The sequence below is a fragment of the Ambystoma mexicanum genome, chromosome 6q, assembly GCF_040938575.1.
Source record: "Ambystoma mexicanum isolate Mex_15411 chromosome 6q, UKY_AmexF1_1, whole genome shotgun sequence".
Classification (NCBI taxonomy): Eukaryota; Metazoa; Chordata; class Amphibia; order Caudata; family Ambystomatidae; genus Ambystoma; species Ambystoma mexicanum.
Window position 1 is genome coordinate 1,362,751,665 of NC_090937.1, and position 22,208 is coordinate 1,362,773,872.

Sequence of the window (22,208 nt, forward strand, 5' to 3'; positions counted from 1 at the left end):
TCCCCGGAACCCGCCAAATGCCCGACCCTTATCAGAGTGTTGATGCGACTGGGTGTACGCCGTGTGCGTGGCCTTCGTAAGACTAGAAAAACTTCACGTTCTGCGAGATGTTCTTATCCAATTCCTCATCGGTGGTAGAGTGGAAGAGGTCACTCCGCTCGAAAGGAAGGTCCAATATGCGATCCTGGACATCGGAGTTGAGTTGAAACCAGGCCGTCCTTCTCATGTCCGTGGAGATGCAGATAGCCCGGCAAGAGGTGTCGATATGGGCCACTGTGGACTCCATGATGTCTTGCGCTACCAGCTTGGCTTCTCCTAGACCCGCCTCAAAGCGTACCTGGCTCTGCGCCAGGAGCTCCGGAAGGAAGTCTGCTATTTCCCGCCACAACCTCTGGCAAGCCGCTGCAAGCATTGCATCCACGTTGGCTTGAGGCAGGTGCAGAGAGGCATTGGAGTAAAGATTTTTCCCTTACGTCTCCAAGATCTTCTCCTCCTTGCCTAGCAACGTCGAGGCCGAGGTGGCCGTAGACGACTGAGGCTTAGAGTAGAGTGACGCTGCAGCGATCACAGAAAGGTGTAGTTGGGGGTGTGCTGATAGCAAGAGTGTATGCCCCTCCATCTGTCTATACTTGGCATTGAGGTGCCGATTGACAGGCTGGGCTGAGTGTGGCTTGAGCCAACCCTTCCTGGCCAGAGCGACAACATCTTTCTGCATCGCGACACCCGTCTTGATTGAGGGTCTTAGGGGGAGGACCTCTGCCAAGGCCCCCTCCTCGGGCTGCTGCTCTACCTCGGGATGAGGAAGGCCCAAATATTCTGCCAAACCTGCAAGCCTGTTGTGAAAGGCCTTCGCTGAAGACTGCGTGTCAGGGTCCTTCTCCTCATCTGTATCCGCCTGGGTGTCCGGCTGGTCCACCGCTGGAGGAAGGGTGCTGGGCGCCGGTGGCTGCGGTGTGTAGACCAGAGTTGGAGGCTGCTGCAGAGGCTGGTTCAGAACAGGCCACGCTGGGGGCGGATTCGAAGGAGACGGCAGCGGGGGCTGCGCTGGGGCCTGTGGTGCCAGAGCCATGGGAGGAATGACTATGGGCACCCGTGGGGGGACCGGAGGGAGCAAGTCCTTCACCGCATCCCTTAGGATGTCCCCCATTTGGGGGGTTCGAATCAGCCCCAAGAACCTTTCAAAGAACCTATCTTCGGAGGCAGAAGAGGAGGCAGGGGATACTGACGGAGTGGCTGGGGGATGCTGGGGCTGCAGCACAATCAGTCTGGGTTACAGGGGGAACCTGGCCTGTGCTACTGATGGATACACTGTAGGCCACATACCTGGATGACACCAGTCCCACCTTGAAACTTGTTCACCTGCCTGCTCTGTTCCTAGGAGTGGCATCGGACGAGCGGCCATGTTGTCTGTCACGGTGGCCATTTTGTAGGGTGCGTGCCACGTGTCAGAGGTGTGGTGCATGGCTCTCCGGACCCAGCCTCGCCCAAGACTTTTGGTGTTGGAACATGAGGCCTATCCCACACCTTAGGTCTAGACATGGGAGGCGTATCGCCCTCGGCATTGTCGCCGGTAGTGCTGCATGCAGGTGCCCCCTCGGACATGCCGGTACTAGGGTGTAGACCCTGTAAAAGAACCTTGCAGTCCCTCATTACTGAGACCGGTAGGATCTGAAGACTCGGTAAAAGAACCTTGCAGTCCCTCAGCACTGATACCGGTAGGATCCAAAGACCCCTCGGCCGCAAGGCCAGTAGCTGGCTTAGCCTTGGTGCGTGTGCTGGTAACAGAACCCGAAAGGTTCCTCCCTCTTGGGCGTTTCCTCGGTACGGAGTCTCCCTTACGGGGTGCGATGGAAAATAACAGCCCTCCCTTGGACCTCAATCTCTGCTTGACAAACTTCCTCAGCTCCTCTGGAGGCAACGATTTGAAGAGCTCCCTCCACCTAGCTAGCCTGTGCGCGTGGAGTCAGCTGTGGTCAGGGCCAAGGCAGTGGAGGGAAAGAGCGTGGGGATCAGACGTGGGAAAGAGTCCCTCGCAGGCTGGACACCTGCTGGAACCCACTGAAGTCGACATGCGCCGGGGAGGAGCGTAATGTCGGAGGACCAAGTACCTAGATGACAAATAAAGACAATCAGATAAGAGAAGAATCCGGAGAAGAGTGCGTGGAATTACATGGCAAGGCCAAACCCAGGAGCGCTGGTGAAATTAGCCCGTTCCCGTCGAAGCGGAAAAGGGGACTAAGGAGTGGCACCGGAGGGCAGAGTCAGGGGAGTGCATGCTCCCAGGGCCGCATCCCCAAGCGCCTCTAAATTTAAAGGGGAAGAAGGTTTTTCTGGTGAAAAAGGTTCCGTCTCCCGTCACTAGGAAGGGATGCCCATACAGTATGGCGGAAAGGGGACGGAACATACCAGTATGGCTGTGTGTGGACATATGCGAATTGAATAGGTGCATATTAATTGATCGCCATCCATTATCGAACATGGGTGAGATGCTGGCTGTAGTCGGTCAAGGACGGGTGTTTTCAAAATTGGACATGGCTTCTGCCTATCACCAGGTAGAGTTGGAGGAGAGTTGCAGGAAATTGACTGCGTTCATTACACACGAAGGGGTGTTCCAATTTCACAGGATGCCATTTGGGCTTGTTTCTGCATCGTCTGTTTTCCGTTAGGCAGCTTCAACACCAGAAGAAGAAGTGTGCTTACTGTTGATGCGAGCGATGTGGCCAAAGGGGTGCTATTGCCCCAGGAGAATGAAGTAGGAAGGGAGGAGATAATTGCCCATGCATCTAGAGCACTTAGAGATGCGGAAAGAAGGTATTCAGTGCTGGAGAAGGAGGCTTTGAGATGTTATTGGGCAGTGGAAAAATTCAAGAATTTTGTGTGCGGCACAGATTTTGATTCAAACTGACCATAAGCCATTAAAGGCCATTTTTGAGTGTAAGGGTCTTGACAAAGGGCCTCAACACGACTTCGGCGGTAACGCTATCTGTGTCGATTTTAAGGGTCCGTCGGATCACGAGTCCAAATACCACCGGCGCCATTACAGCCGGCGCAAGTACAACCGGCTGTATAAGCATCGGCTGTAAAAGCGTCAGTAACCATTCGTGCTAAAACATCAGCAATATCCGCCGAAAATACCTCCAGCAAAAAGCTGGAGGTAACAGAACACAGGCCACAGCAATAAGGGCTCAGGTGAAACCAATGAAAATCAGAGGCCTACAAAGGACCCACCCATGCACAACACACCCTCCCCAACACCATTACACCAGCAGGAGCAGGGAGGAGACAGCAATAAGGGCCCAGGTGAAACCAATGCAAATCAAAGGCCTACAAAGGACCCACCCATGCACAACACACCCTCCCCAACACCATTACACCAGCAGGAGCAGGGAGGAGACAGCAATAAGGGCCCAGGTGAAACCAATGCAAATCAAAGGCCTACAAAGGACCCACCCATGCACAACACACCCTCACCAACACCATGCTGCCATTTGGAGCCGGGAGCCTTGATGTTGACTTCTACCTGCTGCGCCTGGAGCTACAGAGGCAGGCCAACCAGGCCATGGCCCTGGGAGTGCAGGGGGGAAGTGGGGATGAGGAGAAGGAGGAGGAGCAGCACCAGCAAGGTGGCCAGCCATCCCCAAGGTCAGGCCAACACCTGATGGCCAGTTGGGGACGGAATATCGGCTGGACAGGGCAACCATCACCCAGTTGCTGGACACAATCCAGGGCACCATCGGCAGCCGCATAGCCACCAGCACAGCAGGACCTCCCCTAGTGAAGCTCGTGTCTGTGCTTCAATTCCTTGGGACTGGCAGTTACCAACATACCGTTACCATGATGCATGGAATGGTCCAGTTCACATTCAGTGCCATGCTGGGACAGGTGCTCGATGCACTGTTGAATCATGTGAACGAGCACATTGCATTGCCAGCCACACAGGTGAAGGGTCAATTCTATGCCATTGCCCAAGTCCCGAATGTAATAGCAGCCCTGGACTGCACACATGTGGCACTCGTACCACCCCAGGCACATGAGGCAGCCTACAGATACCGGAAACAGTACCAGTCCCTCAATGTGCAGATGACATGTGGTCCTGACCTCACCTTCAGCCACTGCTGTGCCCGCTACCCAGGATCCACCCACGACTCCATGGTCCTGCGCAACAGTACCCTGCTGGCGTACATGGAAAGGCACCGAGGCCAAAACACATGGCTGCTGGGTGAGTACAAATGTAATGCATGTCAATCCACAACTGATGGTGCTTGTCACGAAATCCATGATTTCCAATAGGCAGCACCATTACTGCAGCATTCACATACAAGCAGCTTGCACAATAAACCTTGGACATGTCCAACACAGCAGAAAACACCCATTCAGGATGTAAAAGACATGTGGCAGCACAGTGACATATGGAAGCCCCAGCACCATAAAGCCTCCTGTGTGAGTAGCACCATGGCTCCCAACACTGACACAGTATAGAAATCCCACCCTGCCCACCCGCCAGTAATGAAATTCTAACCCATGAGCTGGCACATCCACAAATGCACCACACATAAGTAGCCTGAGTAATGGCAATGTACATCCCACGAACACTGTCCCCAGAATGGCCAAGCAAATGCATGGAGAACAGTACAGTACCAGCAAATGCAACTGCAGCCAAATGGAATTGCAATGACACATGAGGCAGCCGCTTCTGTCATGCAGAAGTAGATGGAAGGGCCCCCTTACCCAGCGACAAGTGAATGGGTACTGTTACATCCAGAAACATAGGCGTACCAAGTTAAGAGTACCTCATTGATTCAATTGTGCCCGTAGAACAGCACACTCCACAATGTTGTAGACCTAATGACAATTATGGCAAAATGACACTGATGACAGAGCTCTGTACACCCACTGGACTTTCCTTGTCCCCATACCGGCTTTCTCTCCCATGCAGGTGATTCTGGATATCCCCAGTACACGTGGCTCATGACCCCTGTGAGTAATCCACACACGGCAGCGGAGCGGGCATACAACCTTGCCCATGCCCGTACACGGATCTGCGTGGAGAGGGCATTTGGACTGCTGAAGGCACGCTTCCGGTGCCTCGACCGCACGGGAGGAGCATTGATGTATGCACCAGAAAAAGTTGGCAAAATTGTACTGACATGTGCCATGCTGCACAACATCTGCTGTCGCAGAAATGTGCCACTGCCCCCTGATGCTCATGTGCAGCCACCTGAGAATGGGAGTGAGGGTGATGACGTGCCAGAAGGTGTTGCACATGCACAAAGGTTTGGGCTGAGGGAGGGGAGGTTGGCCAGACAGGGATTGATTGATGCATTTTTCTAACACGGGAGATGGGTAAATTGAACAGATGTCACCTCAACATTAAATTGGATTTGTCAACAATCACTACTGTCCATGCCTTGTGATTTTTCAAACGTGATTTCTTTTCAGTCCAACAATCCCCCCTCCCCCCAAGTGAACACCCAGCACACAATCCCCCCTGCCCCCAGTGAACACCCACCACACAATCCACCCCTCCCCCCAGTGAACACCCAGCACACAATCTCCCCTCTACCCAGTGAACTACCCTCAACTGTGCAGATAGGTGCATGTGTCTTATCAGGGCACCAACAATGATGCCATGCACCACTAGGATGGTCGTGGGCGCTTTCCTTTTCCGGGCCCCTCTGGTGTGCGTGCCCTCAGGTTGCGCATAGACCGGCGCCTAGGAGATGGCTCGAGGGAACCCTCCGTGGGTGTGGTTGATGTTGAAGGGACTGAAGCGGCGGCCTGCATGTGCTGTTGCATGAGGTTGTTTCCCTCTCTTGTTTGCTCAGCAAGTGCTGACACGGCCTCGCTCAACTCCCTCACTCGTTGTCCACACCCTGTCAGGGCAGCGGTACATTGTTCTACGACTCTGCGTGTGCGCGCATTGTCACGCGCTATGTATTTGCATCCATGCGTATAGATGCACTGACAGCCTTGATGTGCCGGCTCTGCACCTTGGCCATTGATTCCACCCTGGCCTGTTTGGCCTCAATAACGTCGAGTCGGCCCATCACTGCTGCCCCTGTGACGAAGGGCACCCCTGGTGTGTCATGTGCTGGCCTGCGACTTGTGCGCTGTCGTGGGGTGGGGGGTGGGATGCATGGGGACATGGCGCCGGCTTGGATTGGGCTGCCAGGCTCTGAGTGCCGGTCTTCTGGGCTGCCATATGATGGCATGTCCTCGTCTGGCTGTGGTGTGCAGACACGACGCACAGGCACATGTGGGCTTTGTGATTGCTGTGTTCCAGGCCTTGGGTTTCCCTGTGGTGTGACCATCCCTTCTGCGTCAATGCTTCTGGGTGAATGCTGTCCTTCTGCATGATGAGCACGTGGAGGCATAACTCCCACGTCGGGCTCCGATCCACAGCTCAGTCCCTCTGCATCGGGGCTGTGTCTGGTGGCTTGGGCGAGCTGGCGGTGGCCTCCCTGCGGCCATGTGGGTGCTGTTGCCGTCTGGTAGGGCTGCGTTGGGGTGAAGTGGTGGGTGGCTTGGGTCGTCTCCTTTCCGTGCGGCCTCTACGTGGGGTGGTGGTGCTGGTGGAGGCTTGCTTCCATGGGCGCTGTGTTGGTGTGGCCTCCTCCCCATCATCCTCGTCCTGTTGGGTTTGACATGTGCCTGTGGGGTACATAGGGTGTGGTTTGAGTTCAATGCTACCTACATTTGTGTGATGCAGTTCATGCCAACAAGTGGGATTGAAGACAGTATCAATCACGCATTCAACTTGCATTCTGTTCAGTCGCCATGTGGTGCTTGTTGTGAGTGGGTATGGAGGTATACTGCATGGGAATGTCGGAGTGACAGGATTGCATGCGTGCTTGGGGTGCACTGCGCTCAGGGTTTTGGGGGTGTATTCATGCACACTCAAACTCTACGTAGCTGTCCCATGGCTATGGATGTCTATCCCCTGCCCCTGTCATTCATACACTGCACGTGCAGGGTCGTCTAGGCAGCACTACAGTTCAATGGATGTAGGCCTCACTTATGGGTGTATGCAGTTCCTCACACACATTTCTTCACATTCATTCACTCAGGGTCTGCATGTGTGGTACTTTCATCTGCATGCATTCGGGGGTGGGACTCACCTGCAGTTGGATCAATGCCAGTGCCTGCCTCCGCTCCACCAATTCCCTCGATGGTGCCAACATCTATCAGGGCACTCATTTTCTCCTCCCAAGGTGTGAGTTCGGGTGGGAGTGTGGTGGCCCTCCTCCAGTGCCCCTGCTTGCACTCCTGTGCTGCGACAGGATGCCGCGGACTCGCACGCGCAGGTCGTTCAGGTGCTTGCAGCAATCCTCCCCATCCCGGGGCACGCGCCCCACAGCAGTGACCCTTTGGATGATGGTGCGCCAAATTTGTGCTCTGCCCTGGCCACTGGTATTGCGCTGCTGAAGCTCCTCATGATGGGTCTCAACCTCCTCCACCAGTACAGCTAGCTCCTGGTCGCTGAATTTGGGCTTTCTCACCCTGTCCAGGGCAGTCTTGCCCCTAGTGTGCTCCTGTGACATGTTTTGGTGTCAGATGGCGTGGATGGCTTCCAGGGGCTGTGATATCCGACGGATTGTGATTTCCAAGATGGACGCCGCTTTGTTTCCCGTTCCGGCGGTGACAAGTTTCCCGTGCGCTCATAGCGCGCGCTATTAGCGCGATATGGCGGTAGCGCACAGACCGTCGGATTTAAGGGTTCGTGCTATTTGCGATAACGCCATGGACCGGGGCGCGTGCACGATAACTCGTGATTTGGCGGATTATCCACTGGGGGATATGGCGTTAGCGCTATTTACGTCCGACGGGAAAACTGCTGCGTTATCGCCGAAGTCGTGATGAGGCCCAAAGTATTGAGACGCATGGCAAGCTGTGAGACGCGTTTGCAATGCTATAGATTTGAAATGCGGGTGTTAGCTGGTAGAGATAATACCTTATTGTCTGTCGAGATTGTGTAGGGGTCAGGAGGAATGTAGGGAGGTTGAGCCGTCAGAATTTTTTTGGGTGAATTATGAGGGCATCATAAGTAAGGAAGAATGGCTTTATGCCATGAGAAAGGATGAGTTATTGTCAAACATATTATTATATGTGGAGTCAATATGTCCCAGGAAGGGTGAGGTTATGTAAGGTGAAAGAGCGTTCTGGGAAGTTTAGAGATGAGTTGAGTATTGTGGATGGGATTTTGTTTCAGTGGCAACGTGCAATGGTTGCTGAGTCTCTGATAAGGGACATATTGGTGTGAGCAAAACCAAGGTGGTGCTAAGGAGTGAGTACTGGTGGCCCAGTTTTGATAGGGGAGTAGAGAGGAGGATAGCTGAGTGTGTTCAGTGTGAAAAGAGATGTAAGGGAGTTTTGGCGAGGGAAAAAAGCCTATGTTTGTGTCGGATGTGCCGCGGAACGTTTGGGATGAGGTTGCAATGGATATATAAGGCCCTGTTGAGTTGGAATTCGGTTGAGGAAAATATATTTTGGTGTTGGTGGATTTATTGTCAAGGTGGTGTGGTTTAAGATAGTCAGGGATATTGGTGGTGAGAACATAGTTAATTCCTAGCAGTATATTGACGGACAATGGTTTGCAATATACGGGTGGGTGTTTCAAGGAATATGTGAATAAGTGTGGAATGAGACACAAGCTATCAGCGTTGTATCATCCCGAGGGGAATTGCACGGTTGAAAGGATGAATAGGTGTATTATGGAGGCGATTTGCATGGCTGGTGCGTGCGGGGTGGACAGTAAGGTTGCAATTCGAGAAAGGATTTATGCCTTGAGGATGTCTCCACATGCCACAAATGAAGTGGCCCCGTTTGAACTAATGAGGGGGGTAAGGCCAATTAAGAGTTGAGCCCGCCCTGGTTTGGGAGATGGAGGGAGTCAGATTGTGTAGTCGATGAGTTGAGAGTGAAGCTAAAAGAAAAGAAGGGGAAGTGGGTGATGTGAGAGAATGCTAAGAGAGGTTGTAAGGAGGTCAGGATGGAATGTGGTGATTGGGTGAGAATTAAAAAAAGTTTGATTAAGCTGAAAGGAGAGGTGTTGTATTCTGACACTGTATGGGTTATTTCTGTAACTAAAGGTGCAGTGAGAGTTAGTGGTTGGCAGGAACGGAACAAAAATAGGATTGCCATTGTGAAGAGAGGATGTGTTGGATGAAAGGAGGGGGATGTGTTATAATGTTGTCTTGTATATATCTTGTATATGTTAGATCTGTGTGTGGAAAGAACTGTGTGATGTAGGTACTGTTCCAAATGGATTGTTATGTATCAAAGGAGTTCCTGAGAGAAGGGGGAGGCTGTGCTGGGAGTCTGTGCCTGTGTTACATGTGAATAAACCCAGTTGAAGAAACGCCTTTGTGAAGGATTCCCCAAGCTTGTTATTGCTGTAATGACACATATCCTTATTACATTTATCTCAGATGAATGCAGGGCTTCGTCAGCTTTGCCAAGTGATTCGATATGGCTTTCACAGACACACTTTGGAAAAATGAAGTAGAACACCACCATCTCCTGCCATCCCACCAGACGAAAGGTACATTGAATCCATTCTGACTGCAGACCAATTACAAGCCAGTGTTGATGGTGGTATGGGCAGCCTTGCTAACTCTGCTAGATCGGCTTCACCTGACATGAGCCTAAGGCGAAGTCAATGCATTGAGGTTGTCAGACCTTTTGGTGGCATCATAATATTACGCTCCATCACCTGACCGACTGGAATCTTCAGTTAGCTGTGGCAAAGTCTGTAATCTGACCTCGTCAAAAGGGGAGAGGACCCCTCTCACCATGGGGCGGGAGGCCTACCAGGATGGAAGCCAACGCCATTCCTATCTGAGAGGGGGAAGGTGGCAGTCAGGAGGGCCCTAGTTCCTGTCCTCGCTCTAAGTGCCTGGATGTATCTTAATAGTACCACTGTGGATCACCTCATATCTCTTGAACACAATCCTATCCAATTTCTTGGTTTTATTTCAAAACAACAACAACAATGCACAGCCAGGGTCTGAGCAGACTGCCAGCAAGACACCAGTCCACCAGTGTCTCTCAGCAGACGACTCCAGCCATCACATTGCTATATAACAGGCCTGCGTCAGCACGAAGTCGCTATTTAGTCCTTGCTAAATATATTGAATGAGCATGCCTTACATGAATTTGATAGTATTCTATTAGCCTTGTTTTTACTGCTGAATGCTAGTTGCAGCTTTTATTGAAATTAGCTTTTTCAAGTATACTTTTCTCGTGTTTTTACTGTTTAAAGTGTCACTTAGATTAACTTCTCACCCACGCTAGGGACTCAGGGGACTTCATCTCACAGCAGTGACTGGGCGGGGGCACAGCCTGCGACGCAAGCACTCCGCGCCGCAGGCATAGCAAACATGTTTTGGCCTGTTGTGGCCTGAGTTGGCCGGAAACGCTTGCAGTTTGAAGAAGAGTTTATCTCTCCTGTCTGCAGCCAGGTATTTTTTATCTATAGCCCCTTCTAAAAAGTGTATTGACTACTATGTGTTGCCATTATGAGAAGGCAGCCCTACTGGCCCTTAATAATGATAAAGGCTTCTTTTTCCTTCGCGTGCTTGATAAATTATGCATGCTGGGGATTTTGAAAATGGATGAGGGACAGCCCATGATACACCTTGGAAAGGGAGCTATTAGGGCAGCCTTGAGGAATGCCAGGTCGGCAATGGCCCGTGGCACAGAACTCCATGATTTCATGGAGGAGCACGTCCTTGAGATCCTATTTGTAACTGAGACATGGTTTATAGATAGCTCTCAAGCTTCTTTTCACAATATGATTCCCGACGGTTTCGTAATTCAGTTTTTAAATTGTGAGGGCACTAGAGGGGGAGGCATCGCTGTGATATGTAAGTCTTCATTACAGATTTCTCACTTAAGAGTTACTTCAGTGGGATGGGGTGTCTCAAGTGGGTCTGTTGGTTATATGGACCCCCTCTTCCTCTCTGAAAGTGATTTTTGGTTGAAGACCCCCTGGCCCAGCAACATTTTTTCTAGAACAGCTAGATCTATTCCTTGCTATACATGGAGGTAAATACAAAGATATTTTGTTTTTGGGAGATTTTTATATTTGGCTGGATGATCAAATGAACTTGGATGCCAGAGAACTGTGTAATATCATTGTCAATCATGGCCTTCTCTCTTTGACCTCCTCCTCTTCCCTCTTGACATTCTATTGTTACGTGGAAATATGGTGACTCTGAAGGATACCATCCCAGCTCACTGGTCAGACCACTATGCTCTGCTGTTTGTGCTGCAGCATACCGCTGAGCATTCACAGCCTTTAAATGATACTCCCGATGTGTTAGTTCGCAGTGCTAGGGATTTAGTAAACATCTTGGGTTTGGAAGTACAACAAGCATTAGCTACTGTTGGTTCGACATTGCACTGCTACGATTATTTTGCTTGCAGTGTTACCATCCTGGAAAATATTTGCTCCACAGCAGCACCATTGAAAATCCCTAAATTAAGAAAACCAAACCATGGTTTACTCAGGATCTATTGTCTTTACAGAGACAAAGTAGAAACGCTGAGCAGAAATGGAGAGGTGCTAATACTGAGGATAGACATCATAGGTAAAAAATGTCTTTATAAGTATATAAGCATGCAATTTTTCAAGATAAATCAGCTAATACCCATGCAAAGATTGCCGAAGCGAAGAATCATCCTAGAGAGCTATATCAAGTTGTCTCAAATCTTTGCCATCCTAGGTGCACCTCCTCTTCTTTGGAACCATCATTGAGGCAGGCTAATATATTTAACTTATTCTTTAAGAAGATAGAAAAGATTCAAAGAAACATCTCTCTGAGCCTCCCATCCCCTGATAAGAACCCTGATCCAGTGGAACAGGGCTCATTGGAAGTATTGATGATTACAGAGGGCCCAGTGCCTTTTGATTTCAAAACTATGTCAGAGGACGAAATGGTCGTACTAATCGCACAGTTAAAACCCACAAATGATTTGCTATTTCCACTGCCAGCTTGCGCAGCTAAGGGGCTGGCCTTGGAGATCGGTCTTTTTATGACAAACTTTATCAACAAATCACTAGAACAATTTTCTGTGCCTTTAGATCTAAATAAAACAGTCATTTCACCACTTCTAAAAAAGTCGAATTTGGACATATCAGTTCTGCAGAACTATTGCCCAATTGCTGGTATTTCTTGGCCGGGCAAACCTTTAGAGAAGGTTGTTGTTAATCAATTGCAGACCTTTGTGGTAAAGAAGTCTCTGCTGGACCCTTCGCAATCGGGCTTTAGACCTAAATTTGGCACTGAGACAGCACTCCGGGCAGTGCGGAATGACTTGTTGAAAGCCATGGATAATGGAGATCTCCCATTACTTGTTATGCTGGATCTCTCTGCGGCTTTCGACACTGTTGGCGATTCTATATTGCTCAGCAGCCTTAAGGAAATTTGCAATGTGTCTGATCATGCCCTGAAATGGTTTGCCTCCTTTCTGTCTGATCGTTATCAGCAGGTGAAAATGGGGGGTTTCCTTTCTGATCCCCCTTACATTGGATATGATATGATAGGTTATTTATAACGCGCTTAATACCCAGAGGTTTCTAAGCGCGGACCCGGGGATCGAACCTGTGTTGCTCTGTTGTCTTGCTTTCAAGGCGACCACGTTGCTGCTGAGCTATCCTCCCGCGTTGTGCCTCAGGGCTCTTCCCTCTCGCTCACTTTTTAATCTCTACTGCAGTCTTTGTTGAATATTCTGAGAAGGCATCGGATTTATTTTCATTCATATGCTGATGATACTCAGGTCTACATCAAAATGGGGGCTGTCGAACAGACATTTCTTAGGATCAATCAATGTTTGGAGGAGGTTAGCAGGCAATGGATGTCAGCTAACCAGTTACAACTAAATCCAGCCAAGACTGAGGTTTCCCTGTTTGGAACACAGCAACTCCTTCAGGCAGGTAACTGTGCCTAGGAGTTTCACTGTCTGGGGTCCAATCTTAAATTTGCACCCAAGATAAAAACAAAATCTTGGTTGTAGATGGCAAAACAACCTTGGAAGTGAAAGCCACGTTAGTGCCAATGTTCAGGCAGTTTTTTACTCCCTCCGTATGCTACAAGTCCTGCCATATGTACCAAGCAGTGACCATCCTATAGTGGTGGGGTGCTGACACATTTGTATTTGGACTATTGTAACAGTCTCCTTTCTAGAATTCCCGCAAAACAACTCCAGAGATTGGAAAGGGCCCAAAATGCAGCAGTTAGATTAACCTGTGGCCTGAAAAAATATGATCATGATCATGAGCACGTTTAAGGATTAAGTTTAAGATTGCATGCCTTATATACAAGAGTCGTAATGGGCTTACTTCTACCTTTTTGGTAAATAAGCTCAGCCGACATCAACCAACTAGACCTCTGCGCTCAGCGGCCCAATTGTTGCTGAATATTCCCCGCTCTCGATGTGTGACGAGGGGTGATAGGAGATTTGAGGTCCACAGCCTTCTGCTCTGGAAAAGCATCCCCCGAGAAATCAAGACCTTGGAAAGGATCTTTAAGTTTCGTGAAGCTCTGAAAACCTTTCTTTTCAGATAATGTGACCTTAGATGATCTAAACTCTGCCCCCCCCTTTTCTGCCCTCCTTTCTGCTCTAATTACCATGGTAGTGTGCGCTCATTCGCTTGACCGATATCATCTCTGCCTCTATACGATTTGGTTTGTCTTTGTGCTAAAATCTAAAAAAACCTGTCAGCAGTAAGTGAGAGAGATGCTAAATCAAGTAAAAGAACGCCTGTGCAGACGGCAGGGATGCTATGCACCACTCACCAGCACCACAATGCCCCACGCTCCACAGCTGTAACGGAACTTCCCAACACAAGCTATCATGAACTTGCCATGGAGCTGCTTCCTAACCTGGATTTCCTTCTGGGATTTTGACACCAGTAAAACCTCCCAGTAGGGGAAGTCAGGGTGAGATTGGATAGGGAAAGAAGTCTGATGGGAGAAGGAGGGGGAGGGTAAGAAGAGGGACAGGAAACCGGAAGGTGTGGGTTGGTCAGGTGAGGTCAGAGGAGGAGAAGGAGGCAGACAAAGAGACCAGAAGGAGGAAGGACGGTGGACCGGAGTGCAGAGGCGTTTTGGAGATACGTGTGATGGTATTGGTTGGTGAAAGCAAGTGGTACTGTGTTGTGAGTGTGAATGTGAGTTGGGGGAGTGAGAGTATTAGCAGGAGTGTAGAGAATTAGTGGAAGGTCACTGAGGGAGTGGAAGGGGGTCATTGAGTACAGTGTGGTGGATTAGTAGTGAAGTGGAGTGGGGATAATAGCAGTGGAGATGTGAGAGTAGTAGTGGAGTGGAAAAGGAGAGTAGTAGTATAGTGGGAAGGAAAGAGTAGTAGCCGAGTGGAAAGGAGGGAGTTGCTGGAAGGAGAGAGTAATATCGAAGGGTGAGGTAGAGCAAAGACAGAGAGAGAGAGAGACATCAGAGGGTCGGTACCAGGAGAGAAGATGGGGTGAAATGGAACATCAGGGATTGAAAGGAAGAATATAAAAGTGCGACTTGAGTGTCTGAAAAGCCAACACTACAGTCCCTTCAAACTAACCTCGATGGTAGTGAAGGTACTACCTAGGAAGTCCCAGAGGGAGGTTCGACAGATAAGGCAATTGCCTTCGTGCCTTCATGGACATGGCATGGTTAACAAACTCTAGATACTAACATGGGTAGTAGGGACCTTTTGTTTGGGCAAGAAACCTCTTCTAGACTATGGAGTTAGGGACAGACCTTAGCGCCCTACCAAGAATTTCTAATAAAATCCATACAAAAACCTCTGGGAGTTGGTGTATTCTTTAGGACATCGTGGACTAGTCATCCGATGGTCTGCCTCCATTTTGTCCACTGATCTTAAACATTTGTGTTCCATTCTTTTGAATGATCCAGACAACCATTTACTTGTGTTGAACCACAAGGGTCTGCCATGGGTTCTATTCTATTAAACATTTACATCAAACCTTTGCCTGGCATCCTTTTCTTGTTTAGTGTGCAACATATTTACTTGAATCAATGGCACTCAAATATTTTTCATATTGATGGAAATCATGTTGCTATGGACCTGACAGTTCACTGACGTGCATCTGCCACTCATATATTCTCAGAATTATATTAAGGTAGGCCGTTCCACCCTTTAGGGGTCCCAGAGCATACTCTTGGAGGTTGGGATGGAGGGTGCAAAACTGTACTTGCGGAGGGTCAATGGTGCAAACTGAACAAAACTGGACCCCCGATGGCAGAGATTGCCTTTGAAGTGATTTACCTCAAGTCCCTTGCAGGGCAAAGTAGCCCTGCACAGAGATAAATCACTGCATTGACAGCTGGATGTAAGTGAAGTAACTTACATTTGGTAGTAAAATAGAAGTTGTGATCTGTAGAGGAAATAGACGTCTCTGCTAACCATCATATTGGGCTTGATGTTTTGGTCATACTTTGTGCTGACCCTTATAATATAGAACACACATTTTTTTATTTGGACCAAAAACATTACTGATCACCTGAGCTTTCATAAGAAATGAAGACACGGCTCTACAATCAGACTTTACAGCACGTTACAAAAACATGAAAGCATGACAAGAGTAAAACATTCTGACAATAAGGAAATATGGAATCTGTTCAAATGACTCCACAAAACAATGTGTATGCAAACATATACAAATGCATGATATATTAAAAAGGGAATTCTAGCATATAGTTTGACATCGGGTACTGACAAATATATGTGTCTTGTGATTAGTCTACTACAGACAGACATTTAAAACATGTATGTGACCTTTTAACCATCTAAGGATGAAGTTACGAAGACAGACAGTAGTACTAAATTGTACTTGATGCTTAAACCTGAATATCATAGATGGAAAGTGTTACCACTAGGATTTCTGGTAACCAATCAAACCAGTCTATTATTGTTAAGGAGGAAGGGGGATGCAGCATCAGGAATGGCGTGGTTTGCGCTCCTCCTGTTCCTGGATTTCGGGCCAATGGTGTAATGTGCGGTAGCCATATGCACAGGCATTGGGTGCCCAGAGAGTGGATTCCGAAAGGCCCTAAAACAAGAACCTTATTCTGGATCTCAGATATGCTAGGGTAAGGGCCCAGATTCTGCAGGGATTAAGGAGGCATTCACGGAGTTCCAAGATGGTCACCGTATAGAAAGGACGTGCAGATGTTTAGTCCGTCCGAATTATAGTGGACAAGACGAGAAACAGAGCCTGGTGTGGCCCTCCAGCCCTATCTTGAATCTCTTTGAAAAAAGCGTATTGACCGACCTTAACAGAATTAACTATCAGAGAACCACCCCGTTGAACATTAAAAACAGACAACTAGAAAACATAGAAACACTAGCCAAGGATGAAGAAATCACAATTAAACCTGCCGATAAAGGAGGAGCCATCATTATACAATATACACTACACAAACAAATACCTGGAACTACTCAATGATGACACCACCTGTTGGGGAGAATTCTCTGTAAAGGCGAATTTCCCAAACCTAGTGAGTCCCCCAGAGCTTTGCTGGATTTTTGGTGTTTATTTTTTTCTCCTGCAAAGAGTGAGACTCTTTTTCTCCCACTCTTAAGCATGATTTGAGAATGTCCTTTGACTTTGTAATGTGTTTTATGGGCTATGGGGTCTTTTACTCCATAGGGTTTCATGTGTTTTTGGTAATTGTGTTACACAGCCCCCTCAGTGCAGTAACAAAGGGGTGTCATAGTGACCCCCAAACATAGACTCCATACCCTGGGACTGAGTACTGTCTCCCAGGGCATATAAAGTCACCATTGACTTTACTAGTCTTAAATTGTGAACAGAACCAATACAAACCATCATATTGTGGAAGTACTGGTAGGGGTAATTAGATTGCCCCTGGGTCTGTTTTTCGAGGGGGCACTGTGCAGTCCCCCCTCGTCGAGTTTCTGGCTGGTGGCAGTGGTTACCACGTGAAATATTCAACTGGAATATTTCCTATGGGATTTTCCCGTTCATTTTAAACGCACCACTTTTTTGGTGCAATGTTAAAGATACCACTGGGTTATTTATTTAATATTTATTCCCTGGTTGGGTCTTTTTGCCAAGACTCGGTTTTAAAATGGCGTTTGTGTTCGCCTCTGTAATTCCAACCCAAGTCGAGCCCTTTGTTCCACTTTTGGTAGGCTTCTGCACAGAAGCCTCCAAAAGTGGTGCCACTCTGTCTGGGTCTACAGGATGTGTGGGAGGGGGGAATAGGCACCCTGGACTGAGTTGCCTCAGCAACTCAAGTCGCACTCTTGTGTGATTGGCCCAGTGGTGAGCCGCCCGGCTCACCACTTAGCATGTTTGAGTGACAGCTAGGACTGGTGAATGGGGGTTTTCTGCATAAAAGCAGGGCTTTGAGGACTGGAACTTCAGAAGTCGTCACAGGACCTAAAGAATCCGAAGAGGGAGAAGCTGAGCCGACCTGCAACGACAACACCACCAGTGGAGCCCTGCTGAACCGACTCACCACTTCCCAACGACAGAGAAGATCTTCATCCTGGAGGGTCTTCTTCCTTTGAACTGGTGGGGTTAACCAGTTCGCCCTCTTTTCGCCTTCCTGGATCTTCTCGTGGTCGAATCGCCCGTGCCAAGCACCCCGGCGGCCGGATAGCCACGCTTCACCACTACCGCGAATAAAAGGGTAGTACCTTTTAACCGGGAAACTCTGCGGCTGGTTTCTTCCCTGGCAGTGCAACAACCTCCAGCTTTCCTCCACGTTGAGATCTTCTCTTCCCCTGGACAAAGCACCGACGTGCACCCGCTGCCAGGAACAACTGCCCCTGCTGGAGCTTTCTCACCATTTCAGGTATTGTGTACCGCCTGGTCTCCCTTGCAACAGGCTGTTCAAGGTGTCCCGTAAATCCTTGACTCTCTATCCTGGGGTGACCTGGGACCTGTTAACTAACTTTTCTGAACTGATCCAGCTCCTTTTGAACTATCTGCAAAGACTTTTAAAGTGTACTTCAACTGTGTGATCTTGGGCACATTCCGCCTTGCTCTCTCCAAGAGTGGGCCTGGCCTATGAACTTTCTTTCTCTACAGTAGACTCTGCCTTTCTTGACTTGCTGTGGTTCTTTTAAAAGTGTTGGTATTGTGTGCGTTTCTAATTCTGCCTTTTCCCTCCCTTTTTAAATAATTATTGGAGTGCCATCTTGGTTAAGCGCTCACCTCTGTATTTGATAATAAGTGGTGTTCTTTTGCTAAGACTTGTCGAATAATTAATCAGGGAGGTGTATATATTTCTAATGACTGTGTTTGAACTTGCTTGACATATTAGTGCCAGTGTATTTTTACAAGTGTGTTTTTAAATAAATAATTATATACTTTTATACCAAAGCTCTGGTCATTGTTTGCTTGTGCTACTGTATTTTTGTACCTAATGTGTATACTCTATATACTGCCTAACTCTTCTTGAGAGAAGTCTGACTGCTCAGCCACAGCTACCAGGTAAATCTGGGTGGTACAGACTGCTACCAATTGGGTTTACTGCCAACACCTGTAGTCTTAAACTTTTTGCAATGGTCCCTAAGGAAACTGCACAGGTTTCTGCCTAACACCACCTACATGAAATTGGATGGCAACCCTCTTTACAGAATAAATATCTTGATAGAGAAAGCTATTGACAATGCCTATGAGAACGAGTGGATAAGTGAGAAGACCTGTCAATTCTTAGTTAACAAACACCCCATAACACCAGTATTTTTTACGACTTGCCAAAGATACATAAAGATAGTGCTAATCCACCCCACAGACCATAAATTTCAGGAACAGATAGTGTGTTCGATCCACTTGCCATCTACGTGGACCGATTACTGCAACCATTAATTCAGAGAACATCTACTTATCTCAAGGATACTACAGACTTCCTGAACTGCTTGAAGGACATCACAGCCTTGAGCTCAGATTGTATCCTCTTCAGTTTGGATGTCTGCAGCTTGTATACCTCCATCCCCCATGATGAAGGTATAGACTCAGTAAGTTGGCTCCTGTTAAACTCATCTGAAATAAGAGGCAACTGTGAATTTATCCTTGAATTACTACACCTAATATTATACAACAATTATTTCCGTTTTCAAGGGAAATACTACATTCAAGCAGCAGGAACGTCCATGGGGGCAGCGATGGCCCCAGTGTATGCCAACGCCTTTATGCGCAAATTCGAACAGCACAATGTACTGGACAATGCAACATGGTCATCCAAAATTCTGATCTGGAAGCGTTTTATAGATGACATCTTTGGGATTTGGTTTGGCTCTAGGGAAGAATTTTAACTTTTTCTGACCTACCTCAACACAACTCACCATAAAATTAAATTTACAATGGAAATTGGAGCACCAAAGCTACATTTTTTGGATGTTAGTCTCGAAATCAGTGAGGGAAGAATTGCTACCACTGTATACCACAAACCCACCGATGCCAACAATCTCCTACACTATACCAGCTTCCACCCTAGACCAATGCTTAAAAGCTTACCCTACAGCCAGATGCTGAGACTCAAGAGGATCATTTATGTTCCTGCCGGGCTTGATTCAGAATGATTATCATTAGTAGACAGATTTGAGACAAGGGGATGCCCTGAGGATGTACTGGAAGAAGCCAGAACGAGAACAAATAACATCACCAAAGAACAGCTTCTAACACCGAAGGAGAAGAATAAGGATACTCCACTACTGTACATTTCCAAATTCTCACTGCAAAGTTTTCAAATAAGCAAGGCTATCAGGAAACACTGGGGTATCCTCCACAATGACCCCAACCTACTCAAACTATTTCCTAGAGCACCTATGATGGCGTTTAAAAGAGGACGTAATTTACGAGACAGATTGGTGAGAGCTGAAAAAGTAAGACAACTCCTGTTGAAGACAAAGAAAAGGGGTACTTTTCCCTGCTTGAATTGCACACATTGCTATAATGTGACCAAGGGATATACTATATCCCATCCACAAACAGGGAGGAAGATTAAGAGACTTTACTACCTGCTTATCATCTGGAGTCATCTATTCCATGAAATGCCCATGCAGGAAACTCTATATAGGCCAAACTACAAGACCTGTCAAAGATAGATTGTCTGAACATAAATCAACCATAAAATGCAAAAATGCCAAATTACAGTGGCAAGACACTTTGTAGAACATCAACAAACCATTGCCCAGATCAAATTTCAAGTCATTGAACTTGTAAAACGACCTCAGAGGGGCGGGGATTACCAGACCCTATTGGACCGAAGAGAAAAATATTGGATCCATCTTCTGGATACTCTACAACCTAGGGGACACAATGAGTTCTCCCTAAACTGCTTTATGTAGGGATGTAAGTATTGGAATGACCCCACAGGTAAAGTCAAATTGAGTAACCCTGCAGTCATCCATCCTTCACAGAACATAGCAAATCTGAACAGGTATGCCTGGACTGGAGCTCATTGACAAAGGACAGTACCTTTAGAAGTATGGTTACCACGTGTTCAGTATTAGCCATGAACAACTCACTTCTGACAGTGTCTAAAATGTTATTTTGTGTAATATGTTGTCTCCACAATTATCTCTACATACTAGATCAAGTTCATAGACTTTAAACAAATTACTGCTAGGAAGAATAACACACATTTTCTATCTACAAGATTTAGCTAATAATGTATAATTTCTAATGGTTACATCTGAATAGATGAACCTTGAGGAACTCTTTCTGACTATACATCAGATTTGGGAAAGAGGGATACTTCCCCCGATTGAGATATGGAGATACTCGAAAAGTACGCCCAATGTATTGGGTGCACCCCCCATTCATCTAAACTTTGTACAGGAGACCACTATAAACAGATGAGTCCGTAGAGATGAGTATTATAGGTACACTAGGACTAGATGTGCGCATGCTAGACATTTCTCCAGACACATCTCCATTCATACAAGTTTACTTAGAAAATAGGGAAGATTAGCATGGATGTGAGAACTCTGTGACTTGTACAACATTACCCTATACTTCTCCCGTAAGAGAGACCTCCAATACACACACGCCGAAGCATGATCCTCGTTCATGATTTAAGCCCTAGCATTGTGCTAGACAGAATTTCACCATCTCTTTTGGTCTTTTTCCTTCCTTACCATAGCCAAGAAAAATTGAGATATTTACATAGGTTACCTCAGTGTTGGTCCACTCCAAGATGGACGCCTCACTTTATGTAGATGGGAGAAGTCCTTCTTTACTGTCTAGACCCCTTGAAGACTCATCGACTTATAGAAGATGGCGTTCCACAAGGAACATTGTTTCCCTAGTTACTGACTCCTCGTGTGGTCCTGATACAATCGAATGAACACTTCCTCTGCCCGACAGGTAAATCGCATACTTCTCACTGATCCTTACTGATTGATACCTTACCCATATTCAATTGTCCAATAGAGGCATTGTTTCCTCTACCTTTACTGCGTCCCCACTTCTGTTTTTTAGAAGACACGTCATGATCCTGGAACTAGTTCTCTGCACACCGCATTGATTTACCGAACAGTCCACACACATCCATGTGACACGCCACTAATTGTAGTGGCATACACAAAGGGTGAGTGACACTATTTATTCCCATTTCTAATTTACCTATTGTATGACCGGGATATTAGATCATACATAGACTGAACAGATCTCTGTAATTTCCAAATTTCTGGACTCGCAACACGAACATGTACAATATCAAGAACTGTCTCGGTGTATGGAATTCCGTATAGACGTAGATACATTTAGATGGACCTAGAGGTGAGTGATTCACAGGCAATCCAAGGATCTTTTATACTGTTAGCTTGAACTACGCTGACATGTTGTGGGCAATATACATGGTCCTTTATCCCATGTAGATTGTGGCTGGCCATGTTCTAAAGATTTTGAAATATGGATGTGATTCTCCCATCATTATGGATGTAATTGTCCCTTCTATATGGTATTCAGTACATCCAGATTACCCTCATTTCTAGCATAGACGGGGTACACAATGTTCGTGCAGTTCGAAATCACTAGAATTACGAGCGGAACTGATCACAGATATTCTGCTACACTCTCATTTTGCATGTAAATTTAGTGCTCCAAAGGACATGATGCTATTTATTGATTGATGATACTAATGTTTATTTTGTTGCACGTAGAATCGGTCCTAATTCACCGGGGCCATTATCATCTGGCAAAAGCTAAATCT

At 47.4% G+C, this 22,208-nt stretch overlaps 1 protein-coding gene across 2 annotated transcripts in view; it reads right to left on the reverse strand.

Moving 5' to 3' along the window:
* Window positions 1-22,208, reverse strand: part of JAKMIP1 (janus kinase and microtubule interacting protein 1) — a 3,487,328-nt gene that overhangs the window by 2,648,741 nt on the left and 816,379 nt on the right. The window lies entirely within an intron of this gene.